Raw genomic sequence first — 15404 nt, forward strand, 5'->3', positions numbered from 1 at the left:
TGTCACTTTGTCTCTCACTCTCACACACAAATTAATCACATGTGGCACGCATACACGGGCGCGCACACACACATCATGGTGAGCACCCGACCCGTATATGCCACTCATTGACAGAAAATATCTGCATATTGTGAAGTCTGATACCAAAGTACCACAGAGACGGAATAAACAGTGTTTGACATGCAGGGGTTTATTTTTCCCAATCATTTGCTACAAACAGAAATGCATTCAAACGAATTCAAATAATAATCGTAATAATAATTAATTCTTTCCTCAGGGCCTCAGAACTGAAAGGCAAGTGTTCGTCAAGAGCATTAGGCCATGGAATGTCAATATGAACTCAGGGAATCAGACATGATTTCGTTAATTATAATAACCAGTAAGACGCCTGAGGGCGAGGTCGCACGCATATCCGCCTCGTTGACGGCAGACTGCTGGGCGAGTGCTGGAGCTACTGGATTCACAAAAGTCTGAGATACATCACCACATGGTGCCGTTAACATTGAAGACCTTTGTTCCCATGGTTTGTAATAAGCTCTTCTACAAGATTATGGTCTCATTATGACAGTGCATGGGTCATAATCTTAAGGCCAAATGTGGAAATGCCATGATTCATAATTTACATTTTGCAACAACATGGCTGTAAAGCCTTTACCTCTAGACTAAACAGCAGGGCAACTGGGTTGACTTTAGTTTGACGCGTGCAGCACAGGTAATTCAATGTCCACAGCCGTTGCATATCCTTTTGGATATGTCAATCCATTTATTAATATTGTAATGATAATGTATTAACCCTGCGAAAGACCCGGCCGTAACTTGCTCCTCCAAGGGAGCTAGCTCTCTTGGCGTGGCTTGTTGCTTCATTTAGGAAGGACACATTAATTCAATAAAATAAATAATACAAAATATACCAAAAAGCGTTTTGGCTCCAACAATGGCCGTTTATATTCTCACAGGAGAGAGCTTCATAGTCATATTGAACAGCAAGCCATTGATGCTTGCTTGCTGTGAGAACTTAATGTCAGGAGACTAAATTATCCTCCTCTGTGAATCAATATCTACTTGGAGACCAGAAGAGCCAAGCAACACACAAATTGTGGTTGATTACCAATGAAACTGTTAATGAATGGTTCTTTAGAGTTCTTAACCGGTTATTCAGCTTAGTTTAGACACCTCAAAGCAAAGCAAAGTTCTTTGTTTACCCAGGGAAGTGGACTAAGCTTGAGATGCTTGTTTCCAGCCAGGCCCTGCTCATAGAACATTTCATGGTAGGGGTTCAATGCCTTGCTCAAGGGCACTTCAGCGGTGGTAATTTTAACGTGCCGGTCCGGGGATTCGAACTGGCGACCTTCCGGTATCAAGACCGCTCCGCAAACCGTTCGGCCACCGCTGCCCCTCAAATGGTTCTTATAGCACCATTTGACAAAGGTGCTATCTAACACATAGCATGCAGGTTCTAATATAGCAGTAGCACCAAGAGGTTCCCATTATGTTTGAGCCAAATAACCACTTTTTTGTTTAGTATATAGGCCAACGCAAAATATGTAAAGCACTAAATCAATTTGGTCCTCTAAATCTTCCTGATGAGTTCAAACTAACAAATTGAATGTCTAGACTAAAACTAATCACGTGACTTAATCATGAGTCGGAAGGAAGCAAAAAGAATACATTACATTTCAGGGCACATTTTCTAATATAATGAGCATGACCCTGGTTAGTTCTCTTTTTGTGAAGTGAAAACAAAGCTAATGGCCCATGAACACCAAGGAGAGAGAGAGAGAGAGAGAGAGAGAGAGAGAGAGAGAGAGAGAGAGAGAGAGAGAGAGAGAGAGAGAGAGAGAGAGAGAGAGAGAGAGAGAGAGAGAGAGAGAGAGAGAGAGAGAGAGAGAGAGAGAGAGAGAGAGAGAGAGAGAGAGAGAGAGAGAGAGAGACTGTGTGTGTGTGTGTGCGCGAGAGACTGTGTGTGCGTGTGTGTGCGCGAGAGACTGTGTGTGCGTGTGTGTGCGTGAGAGACTGTGTGTGCGTGTGATAATATAGTATTGAGAACAATCATTAGTCCCCTGCATGCAAATATGGACATCCTCTTCATCTGTGTTATTTGATCCGAGGATAAAAGGGGTCGCATATTTTTAAATGATTCTCACATTTCTTCCTCCGGTGCAGTAGGCTGATGAAGGGCCATGAAGCCATCGGTGAACATGTAAACATAATCACGGCTTCATTACTCACAGCCCAGTGAGTTTATCTTCCTACACAGCAAAATAGTCTGCGTTAATTTGTGTGTACAAATGGACCCGAAAGCGTCCGTTTCATACACACTGTTGAATTAACATGCAGGACTTTACTGTGCATACATGTAGAACAGGATGCTGAGATGATGAAATCCAAGTTTATAATGTAGCACTTCAGCTTACACAGCATCTATACACCCCACGGCAATTTATCAATGTCAGACTCTCGTGGAGGGCAGTTAATAGCTGTATCAACAGGGTTCATATTTACTGTACCCCAGAGACTGTAAGCTGATTATGGCGATAAATTATTTAACAGCGCCATTGTTATTTTGTCATGCCACTGGCACTGATAGATGGGCAGAGTGATCGAAAATGACATACTATAGGCTTACTACAGATTAATTTGAATTGTACATGACACTGCTATAAACTGATCTAAAGTTGTTGAGCTGACTACAGTATGTATCTTTCCTGTTTTACCCTGGATTTGAACCTGGGTCTCCCGTGCAAGTGCATGCTGAAGGTGTTACGACTGAGCTAACAGAGCCCATGCCTGCTTGCTCGGTGCAGAAACTGAAGTTGGACCTTTAGGTCAACATTTGTGTCAAACCAGAAACAGGATCGGGTCAAAGGTCGTGTCAAGCCAGACAAATGTATCAATAGAAGAGCAGGAAGACCAAATACAACCACCCATTTGTAAAGGTTCTATTGTATTAACATACTCTACCATACAGATTGGACAAAATCACATTTTATTCACTCAGTCAATTACCTTTAAGAATATCATGCGTTAAAAATGTGTCCATGTATTTATTGTTTCTCCAGTAGACTTGACTACTGTACAAGTGTACGAAATAGATCAGACAACTACAGTTGATTCAGAACGCTGTGGCTTGAGCCCTATTAGTATAACTGATTAAAAAAAAAACATTGTTGGTTAATGAAGCATTGGTTTAGACTAGAGCCAAAATACAGTACTTTCATCACTGCCACATTATGAATAATCCAGACCTCTCAGGTTGTCTGCTTTCTGAACCCAGACTCAGAACTAAAGATGGAGAGAAGCAGTGTTTCTGCTTTTATGCAACCACATAATTATCTGGAACAAACTCCCAGAAAGTTTGCTACAACTCTTTTCAATCAAAGCTTTCCTGTTTGCTGCTGCCTTTATATTGAAGTTTTTCATTTGTTTCTTGTGCTGCACACTGTAACTTCTTTACTTGTTTTATTTTCTATGTAATACCTTTTTTATTCTATCCCCTGGGAGGACTCAGTGGATGAGGCTTATGAGTGAAAACACCTACGCTATGCCGAGCTCGCTGCTGAAGCACAACACTGTGGCTGGACCGCTGAGGTCCGCCCAGTGGAGGTGGGGTGCAGTCAGAGGTTTCGTGGCCGGATCGACCACCAGACTGTTTGCAGACCTGGGAGTCAGAGGCCAGAACCAGCGCTCAGCCATCACAGCTGCATTGGAGGCAGCCGAAAGAAGCAGCCAGTGGCGTTTCATGAGGAGGAAAGAAAGACCCCCGCTGGGCCCCGAAGTAGCAAGCCAGCAGGTACTGTATTTGGTCAGCTTAGGCTTGACTCAGGGAAAAGGATGCGCCTGCCAGAGGCGTATCTACAATAAGGCGAGGGCAGGCGTCCGCCTGTCCAAATCCATTTCTGGCCTGGCCAAAATCCATACAATGAGAAAAAAGAGGACAAAAACAAGACCTGAGAACTATTAAAATGGACAACTGATTGGCCGTTGCGGTAGAGTGCGACCCTCGATCACCCATTGGAATGTAAATGCATGCCTTTCAGCCTTTGTATCCCACTCGTCTGGCAGGTATATCTCTTTGAAAACCTTTAGTGCTACGATTGTGGGCGGGGAGACGAAAATTAACATATCTTGCCTGGCCAAAACGTAATTCCTGGATACGCCACTGGCGCCTGCCATGCATAGTCCCATTAGAAGTCTGCCATTCAACATGAAGGCGACTCTTCTGACTAATTGTGAATGATACAAGCTCAGGTCTGATCACCCTGTAGCTGCCACCTTGTGGAGGGTATAGTGTCAAGGCCGAAACACCCCAAAAACCAAGGGAACTAAACCCAGCTCCTACCATTCATCACCAAGACGACACCACGATGCCCCACCATTCATCATCAAGACAACACTCATATAGGTATGTGCTTGCACAAAGGAAATCTACATCTTATCCTGTGTTTGATAAACTTAATTGTATCAAATATCTTTTATTGTGTGTGCAAACTTGTTTTGCCTTGCTAATTGCTATGGTAATTCTTGGTTACTTTTTTACCTCCTTTATGATGAATTCCTGTTCTGTTCTTTGACTATATAGAAGTGTCTATGTGTACGTCTCTAAATGTTTTGATGAATTGAACAAGGTGGACCCTCTTGTAAACAAGTGTAATGCTTAATTGGGTCGTCCACTCACAGTTAACAGTCTTTGTATTGAGTTTGTGCTTGAAATGTACTGTAATTCTGCAAACTGTTATTACATATTTCAATCAATCATGAATCAACCATTGTTAGCCTACCTGTTAACTTTGAGAATTAGCTGCTGCCTATGCCTTTTATTACTGACATTTAATACTGGTTTCACTATAGCCTTTATTGCCACTAACTAGCGTATACACACTGTGCTTGCAGTGTGCTGCTGTCTCTCTAAAAAATATATTATTTCACTCTCTGCTGTTTATTCAATTTCCTGCTATCCTTTCCCTTTCATTTCATTATTTGGCTTCACTTTTTCTTCTTTCTGTTTAGGAGTGACAAGGATTGACAAGATCAGAAATGAGAGGACCATCCCAGGTTAGAAGGTTTGGGGATAAAACAAGAGAGGCGAGATTGAGATGGTTTGGGCATGTGCAGAGGGTACGTTGGGGAAAGCTTGCTGAAGATGGAGCTGCCAGGCAAGAGGAGAAGAGGAAGGGTTATGTGGATTCATGCAGGTGGCTGTAGTGACAGAGGAAGACGCAGAGAACAGAAGCAGATGGAAACGGATGATTCGCTGTGAGCCATCTGTGGGAAGTAGCTGAAAGAAGAAGTGTGTTTCTGTTACACGTTGTCCTTAATGCTTAATGTTTTGTGTAAAGCGCAATGAATTGCCTTGTTGAAATGCACTAATAAATACAATTGCCTTGACTTCATCCTGCAGGAAATCAAACTAGTAAAATCTCGCTAGCAATTCAGGGTGACATGACAGTGAATAGGACTGCAGAGGCATGGAAATGCTTTTGTGTGAGGGAAAGATGAGCGGAGGGAAGATTAATGATTTATAGACAAAAGTGGGCCTGAGAGACAGGGACGTGCAGAGGGATTGGCAGAGGCAGGGTCTGGAATTTCAAAAGGCGCCGGGCAGGTTTATTTCATTTTGTTCACGTAGATTTAGAGGAATGAACAATTCCTCTAAATATTCAACAATATTCATTCATACAAAGGTTACTGTCACTGATAATCTGTGTGAGCAATTCATCATGTATTACTCTACAACAGTGGGACACAACCTTGTTGCCCTGATCACGAGGCACATTGACAAAAACAATCTTTCCAAGAAGAGCCACAACAATTCCCACCCTATGATATGATTTGACAATAGATTTGATTATAATGGATTTGTACCATGACTATGGATTTGACTATATGGATTTATACCATGAATATGGATTTGACCAAGGATTTGACTGAATTTGATTGTGGATTTGACCAAGGATTTGACTATGAATTTGATTGTGGATTTGACTATGGATTTGACCAAGGATTTGACTATGAATTTGATTGTGGATTTGACTATGGTTTTGTACCATGATGTCTATGGATTTGATTTTGGATTTGATTTGACCTCCAAGCCAGTTGAATTAAGTATAATCGAGCTTTACTGAAGATGTGGTGTACCGCATGGATTACTACAGAGGGCTTATTCTTTCAACATAAAATGCTGCGTTCAAGTTCAGGGCAACTCTTTTGAATGCTGCCTTCGAGTACGGCATGGAGAGGGGGCATTTGTGGGTTTTTTTCACCATAGTAAAAGCTGCATCCATGGTCTGGAGAGGGCACTTTATAATGATGGGTGAAGGGGCAGGGGGCTCAAGGCCCCTTTCATGTCTGTGTGCATGTGTACGTGCTGCTGAGAGAAACTCATTAGTCTGTGTGAACCAACAATTAACTCCAATACACCAATTTAACATTTTAAGAGTCAACAATGGAGGCTGGGGCTTGCAGAGTCCTTTCCACACTTTTTAATTCCTTTGGGTGACAGCAGCAGTTCTTTTTCGTTTGTGCTGACACTGAAACCTTTCCAGCACTTAAAAATCCAATTAACTTCGTTCCCCCACTCAGATTCAGAAGTCTTCCTTAAAAACGTGGCCAAATTTAAACTGAACACAACAGTCCCACTGGGTCGTCCCCCATCCACAGAGGATGCCGACTCTCAGACTAATACCTGTCCTGAATCACACTGAAGGAATATTACTTTACTGGTTTAGCCTTCAGGGTTAATTGAAGGACCTCTTTGACGCCCTCTAGTGGTAAGGAGACGAGTCCTCACTCCTCAATGAAGTTGAATGCTGTTACAGGAGGCGATTGATTGATTGATTGATTTATTTGATTGATTGAAAATTGTATTCACAGTATGTAGAATGGGTACATTTCAACGAAACAGGTCAATCCAAATAAAAGGATAAAACAAACCAGGAAAAGCACTCAGAGTCTCAGACTAAAGACTTGGAGGGTCCTCCATTTTCAATCCATCAGAACATTTAAAGACGTACAAATATATATATTTATACACTGATGAAAAAAATCATCACATAAGTATAAATATGGGAAAGTTTTTCGAATTGCAGCCTCTCGTTAAGTGCTTGTTTGAGTGTTTGAGAGCAGTCTAGGGATTCACATTTCCTAATGGCTGTTGGTACTAGGGCATTCCACATTTTAGTGGCATAGGATCTAAATTAATTTAACCCCTTGTTTGAGCCAAATCTGGGTTGCACGTGGTTTGTTGAACTACCCTCTGGTGCTGTGATCGTGGACTTTGTTGACATTAAGGACGTGTTTTGACACTACATGGGTATCATAGTGGTGTAGCGAATCGTGTAGACCAGGACCAAGTTGCTGTACTCTGTCGTCAACCCTATTAGCCAGTGGTTTTCAATCCTTTTCACATCAAGGCCCACTATGAATTTGCATTTGAACCACGGACCATCATTCAATTAGATTTAGCCTTGCAGACCCCAAAATGAAAGAATATTTTGTCGTTGGATAGGATTTTGTCCACAATTCCATGCTGTATTGATTTTGATACCCGGTTGGTACCATTATATTAGGAGAGATAACAGGAAAATCGAAATACAAAATATTTTACATTCTCTAATTGTGTAGACTAATTGTGTAGATTAAGCAATGCAGTTAACTCTTGAGAACGTGAAATGAAACCAAATAAAATCACACCCGTGTGAACTGAGTGGTGTAAGGTCTTATATAGCCTGATCAGCTCTGATCTGACGTAATGAAATCACACCCGGGTGAACTGGGTGACTGTAGCAACCATGCTCATTTTTTGGCACAGACAGACAGACAGACAGACAGACACGTAAACTAACAAAGCCAGTCGTAGGAGTGGTTTACACCACTCAAAAATTGACCTGTTTAATTTTATGTTCTCAAGGGTTAAAGATCTATAAGGGTCCATTTGGTAACCAACTCTCCATCATTTATAGCTGGGGGCCAACTGGAACCCCCTCAAGGATCACTGGTGGTCCCTGGAACCCTGGTGGTCCCCGGAACCCTGGTGGTCCCTGGAACCCTGGTGGTCCCTGGAACCCTGGTGGTCCTTGGAACCCTGGTGGTCCCTGGAACCCTGGTGGTCCCTGGAACCCTGGTGGTCCCTGGAACCCTGGTGGTCCCTGGAACCCTGGTGGTCCCTGGAACCCTGGTTGAAAACCACTACTAGCCATTCCAGCATATCAAAATGGGCTGGGTGAGGTGTGTTCTGGCCCTGACCATGTTGGGATTGTCTGGGGCCTTTGAGGTGCTGTGGTACTGTACCATGAGGTGCATGCATAGTCGAAGATACATTGTATGAGACCTGTTAGGGTCTTCAAGGTGTTTTTGTTGACCAGTGAGGAGATCCTGTACAGGAATCTTGTTCTTTGGTTGACTTTCTTTTTTTTAATTACATTGGTGGTCATAAATCACAGGAAAAATTTGTGTCCAGGATGGAACCGGTATAATTTCATCTTTTCGTGTGATGGTGTGATAATATTATTTGTCACCCACTTTAACTGAGAAGCCCAGCCTTGCTGAGATCCCTTTTTTTTTTATTGATTTGATTCTTGATTTGACATAGGTCTGTTTGACAGTCAGTCAATAGCATTACACTTAATGCAAATACAATTAGTGCTGTCAGGGCTTAAGGGCTTATTTCCAATGGGAAATGGATGATAGAAAAACAATGGCCTGACAAGTTCCTATGGCAAAATTCCGTTTTTTAGCCTATACTTGTTCATGTTCAGGCTCAGCCTAGATATGATTTTGGTTCCTTTTGGGTTTCCCCTCAATTTATAGTCTCTTTAAGTGAGCTATAAACGCTGTGCTAATGCTTTTAGTGTCCAAGTGTCTTCCTGTCGCCACATTACCTGCCCTTATGCCACAGACAAATGGTGTGGCCACCTAGGCCTACTGTACTTACTGACAGACATCAATTAAGCAATGATTGCATCTCCACTGCCTCATTCAGTAGGCTAGGGTTAATGAAGGCACGTGTAGACAGACTTATTGCCTTGGTGAGTGCTATAAAACTTCCAACCGGTGACGATCGATTTAGGCCTTTGGCCTATAGGCCTATAGCTTTATATTAACATGTCAAGGGCTTGCACAATGCACATGTAAAAGTCACACCTGCCCGCTGTGCGTCCCCGAGTTTTGCGGGCAAATCAGCAGCACTGTGGTGAGGAATATCAAATATCATATCGTCAAAACACCACATAGCAATATGCCAAATGCGTAATACCATATAGCAGTAAGCTACAGCACCAAATAAAACCAATGTGTTGTTTATGTTGTTGTGTATAGGCAGGCTATTGTGTTTTTATTTAGCTAACCTATAGTAGATGATGTATTGCATTATATTATTGTATATTATTGAATGTCTCGATGAATTGAATACACAGGACCACAATGGAAACAAGGCAAGCCCTCGGGGCTTTTTGTGTTATCCCTTTAGCACCGTTTGTATACAATCGTTGGTATAGCCTACTGTAGCCTGCCTACCTTTTTGCAAACTGTTAATAAAGTATTCAATCAATCAATGAATATGGCGTAGGCTATACGTGCGCCAAAATTGTTTACCAATAATGTGTTATTGATGTCTGCCACTGCCATGATCTGTGTGCAAGTTCACATCTGTGCAAGTCTGTGTCTGTCTGCACACAGCGAGCGATCCACCATCCACACTTTGAGTGATGTTCAAAAGGCGGAGATGCTTTCCCTGAACCGCAGCCTGTGTGATATATTGAGCGGCAGCAGCAGTCAGTCAGTCAGTCGTTTTCAATATAGAGGGAGAAGCGCGCAGCGTAAAGACGCGCAGGACAGCCGGGCTGACAGGGCATTATTGGCATCACCTTCACTCATGTTGGATCTTTACAAATGTACCCTTCTCACAATTGCTCCTCCGACAGCTCTGCTCTGACAAGAGACGGACTTGGAATTCGTTGTGGAATAATCGTCCCTTCGGACTAGTCACATTGGCCATGGACCATATCGCCTCGTTTTGAGCTCCGTGTTTCAAGCGCAACTTTGTAACTCCGCGGCCGTCTCAAGTAGAATGCAATACTTATCGCAACGGAACACTTGGCGTTATTTGCATTATACAGTCACGAGGCACTTGCATGGAAACTTAGGGCATGAATATTGAGGATTGCTAAACATGCGAACAAACAGATGAACAAAAGCCAATCATAGCAGGTAAGCGCATTTGACAACCGGTTTCGAAATAATGTTACAAAATAAATATGTAGGACTATGCGTAAAATCATGTTTATACGCATCAGCCTACTGCTAATGATTGGTTGCCAAATTACTTAATTTAGGCTGTCTGTGTTGTCTTTTTAGACTAGCCTACTACTAAATCCATTATGTGTATATAGTAGCCTACAGTATATGTGGAACTATACCTTATTGCTGATAGCGTGGAGATCTTTTTCAATATTGCCAAATGTAGCCTATACACATTTATTTCTAGGGATTCCTCGTCCAATTGGTTGTATGGCTTCTGACTACTGACCCTTCATCAAGTTTAATTGCAACGTTTAGAATGTACATCCCCATTCTAATGTGTGGTAACCAAGGCAACTCCCTACAGACAAGCTGTCTTTTCTTTACAATTCCCCATGGATTATTTGCAGGCAATCCAGTCAATATTGGAGTTAATGAGTTACAGTAGGCTATACACACAGGCCAATGAGCACCTTCATTCAAATGGAAATTATATTTTAAGTAGAGCTGGGCGGATATGGACACAATCAAATATCACACATGTTTTTGACCAAATATAGGCCTACCTAAATATCAATATTGTGGTGATAATATCGTATTGTGAAGATAATATGAATATTTTCTTAATCAGCTATTTTTTGTGTTTAAAGGGCTTAAGTGATTAAAACAAAACAGCAAATATGTCATATCACCATATTAACCTATATCTAGTCCAATAATTATCATGATATCAATACAATATTGATATTACCCAGCCTGGGGTTTTCCCTAAAGGCAGTAGGTGAGTATAATTGTATGGATTGGTCATAATAATATAACCTGACTCTGCCAGATTGCGGCAGTACTGAGTTAGGAGTGGTTCTACCAGGCTAATAATAATATGCCACAACCCACAACCTTTATGGGTTATTAACATTGAAGCAGCTGGACCCTTACATTTATTTTATACCATAGCCTATACTGTAACAAATAATATAAAAATCACACCCGTGTGAAGTGAGGGGCGCTCTTATCATCATACATCATCTCATTCCGGCCAATCACAACTTGCGTCCTCACTTTCGTCTTCAATGTTTGTGTTTACACAAACCCTCAAAGCTGGACATAGGGGGGGCTAGCGGCCCTCAAAAATAGACGTATATAAAACGATGCCATAGCAGAAAGAAAGACAGAAATAGGACAGGAAAGAGGTGGGAAATAAATGGATAGGGTAAAAATGGAGAATGCATTTTATGTGTCTTTATGTGCTTCAAGGCTTTTCCCTCTGTCTAGTTGACAGTGGTGTAGGAAGTATAGTCTACTCTGATTATTTACTTATGTAAGTAAAGGTAGAAAGGTAAGTACAATTCCTGGAGGCTATTAAAAACAATTAAAAACATACAGTAAGTATGTATATAAGAATTGTATATAAGTATACTCATGCAGAATGGCCCATTTCACAATTCGTAATGCCCTAATGTTGATGATATGGTTTGTAGGTATTCAGGTAACTCCCCAAACTAGTCACTAATGCTGGAAAAATAATTGTAGTGGAATAAAATGTGCAATATAGGCCTCTGATATGTGGTGTAGTACAAGTACATTTTTTTAAATACCCAAGTAAAGTAAAAGTACCTCAACATTGTAACTAAGTAATTTTACTCAAGTACTGTACTTACTACTTACCCTAAGTATTGAGTAAATACGTTACTTTCCAGTTGTGTGTCTGCTGTTATCTTTAAACGTTTATTGCTGCGAGCTATCTCCACCTGTGCAGACCCAACGCAGTAAAATACTATGTTAATGTATCCATTTGTAGCTCTGAGAGTGCACTAATGTAACCCAAATGGACCCTGTTTACATTCAGAGTTAAAAGAACACACTTTACAGTGCACTGTCCCAGTGCATTATGACATGTGTTATCTCTCAGCTGTTGAATCGGTTTCTGCTTAAGTGGAAGCATTAAAGTGGAAAATATACTAAAAGAGGCTATAGCAGAGAGAGAAGACATGACACTCGACACACAGGTCATGACCCACATTTAAGTAGTGTTGTGATTGTGTCGCACGCACGCGCACACACACACACACACACACACACACACACACACACACACACACACACACACACACACACACACACACACATCCTGGCACTTCATCTGTTCTGTTCCAATTACTGTCTTCTATTTCCTGTGGCACAGAGAAGACCAGAACAGACCAAACATGACAAGGCCAGAGTGACTGGTGCCAATTGCATAACAAACAAGTGTATTTAAATCCCAGTTTACCTTGTAATTTTCCATTCTTTGAAATAATGGTTACTTTTGTTGCAAAAAGCCTTTTAGAAGACAATGCAATCCAACCCCAAATAGGCATTATAGGCTTGATAGATATACTGGCGAGAGACAGAGACAGAGAGAGGACTGTCAATCAAGCCTTGTCTAATTTGCACAACTTTTAAAGTACATTATGTTTACTTTCCAAAGTTATATTCAAATACCTTGCAAGGCATCTGCAGATAATTATGAACACAAGATTTTAGATTAGTTAAATGATGAATGAACCAGTATTGGAAATGCCATATTCAGGATCCCATGAGAGCAGATTTATCTTCCTTTGTTTAGTCATGTGAGTCCATCCCTGGGTGCAGTGTCATGCCCAATAAACTGCTGCCTGCTGTCCCAATCACTGGCCTCCCCTGGAGGCTTTGGTGTATTTCAAAATGACTAGTGAGTCTCACAGTACCACAAACCCTATATTATTACTATGGATGGAGAGAGGCCACTATACATGTGGGGAGTGCCCATACATAAGCCACAGGTTTTCAAAGTCGTGGTGGCAGGGGGGGCAATTGTGAAAGAGAGAAGAACAAAATAATAATCTACAAGCTCAGAATGCATCACACACGTGCGCTGTGTGCTATAAATATATATGAGGGCATGCTTCCTTCTATACATGAGGAGTCTAAGCTGCTTCTTTTCACTTGACAGGGGGGAGTTTCCCCGGCAGCGGACTGACCTCATGCTTCCCTCTATACATGAGGAGTCCAAGCTGCTTCTTTTCACTTGACAGGGGGGAGTTTCCCCGGCAGCGGACTGACCTCATGATTCCTTCTATACATGAGGAGTCCAAGCTGCTTCTTTTCACTTGACAGGGGGGAGTTTCCCCGGCCGGACGTAGTGCGTGGTAGGAACACATTAGTTCCTTTCTCCTCCATCAGGCGCCTCGGCTGGCCAGGGGGAGGTAGTTTAGAGACCAGGATTACTGCATGTTTTTTGTGCGGGTACCACTACCTACCCTAGGGGACACGGGGAGAACATGTAAGGACCCCTATTTGAAAATATTTTGCGAGAGAGCCTATAGCAGAATATTTGACAACATTTGTAATAACTAATTTAAGCTTGCATGTTGAATGATATGCGTTATAATAATAAACTTTATTTCAGAACCGTGGGTCCATATAAAAGAAAACAACACAAAATATAAAAGACACGGTATATAAATATATACAATATATAAAGTACATCAAGTCAGATCACCAGTATACATGTCATAAGTTGGCTGTCCAGTGCCAATTCAGGCAGGTAAGTTTTATAACTAAAAAGTATAGAGGCTGTTACGCCAATGCTCTCTTAAGTCTGGATGTGTATCTGTAACTGCTTTTCATGGGGCTGCTTAGAGCCTCTATGATTCTGTTCTCTGACACATCAAGCCAACACATGAAATTATACATCAACATGTCTTAACAGTGCATACCAGTTGGGTACACCAGCGGTCACAAATATTTGACTGGCACTATGCCATCGAGGAATGTGGAGCAACAACCTCATAGCATCATTATAGGCCACTTTGAGCCTCTGCATACTCCTCACCCGGTACGCATGCCAGAGATGAGCAGTGTACAGAGGAGAGGTGTGAACATAGGCTATGAACAGTGAACACTTAACATCAACAGAACACATAGAACATTTACAGAGTAACATGTTTTCCTGTGCATACATTTTACGACGTCGGTAGACATCTCTGTCATCCAGCCAATCATCAGTGAGGACATGACCAATGTATTTTACTTCCTTGCATGTTATGAGAGGACTATCACACAATTGAAAGGCAGGGAAAGATAAATTTCTGTCTTCTCTGCTTCTCACAATCATGATGTTACTTTTTTTGGCATTATATTTTATATCAAAATCGTTACCATACTGAGTACTGATCTTCAATAATTGATTGTTGAAGCCCAGCACTGTTTGGGCTGCATATGACCAAATCATCAGCATACATGAGATGATTGACAACAGTGTGTTATGAACTTGTCGATCATCTATTTTAACATGTGTGGCTTAAAGTGGCTATATTTTCAAATAGACTAAAAAAACAAACGTTGAATAGAGGAAGGGAGCACTGCCATGGTCCTTTGTTTGTTGAACTGAATACAGGTGCTTGTTGGCTAAAAAACAAAATGGGGCTTAAGTGTCTAAGCTGTTCGTCATTTAGCTGGGCACACCCTGGAACTCTCTCAAGGACCCCTGGGGACCCGGACCCCACTTTGGGAACCTCTGCTATAAGCAAACTCGCTGCAGTCGCAGTGTTCAAATCCAATACGCCTCCTCTGTTCATGCTGTTTCACCAATCAGAATTTCCCTCTGTAAGTGTAACATGTTGAATAAAACACAGACGTGTCACAGCAGATAAGGAGAACGTGGCTTCAGAGAGAAAGTCTTAATTTGATTTAGAGCTCTTGAAGATGTGAAGATCTTGTTTGCCGTGGCATTGTTGTCATACGAAGAGATATGAGGAGTGCCTCACTAAGCCTGTTCACAAAGGTCAGGGGGGTGGATATATAATAGCATTTAACCAGATTGAAATCACCCAGGTTTCTACAAGACCTGTTGTGCCAGCCAGGCAGAAGTGGTGTAAAATACATTCAGTTATTCAACCCACCTCTCTCTCTCTCTCTCTCTCTCTCTCTCTCTCTCTCTCTCTCTCTCGTTCTCTGTCTGTCACTCATATTCCAACCATCTGACAGTTTCTTTCTTTCTCACTAACAACCCCTCTTGCTCTCTCTTCTCTCTCACACACACACACACACACACACACACACACACACACACACACACACACACACACCTCGCACTCTACTCTGACCATTTATTTCTTTCCTGTCCATCTCACAACCGCTATTCCTCTTCC

The sequence above is a fragment of the Electrona antarctica genome (assembly GCF_951216825.1).
Source record: "Electrona antarctica genome assembly, chromosome: 15".
NCBI lineage: Eukaryota > Metazoa > Chordata > Actinopteri > Myctophiformes > Myctophidae > Electrona > Electrona antarctica.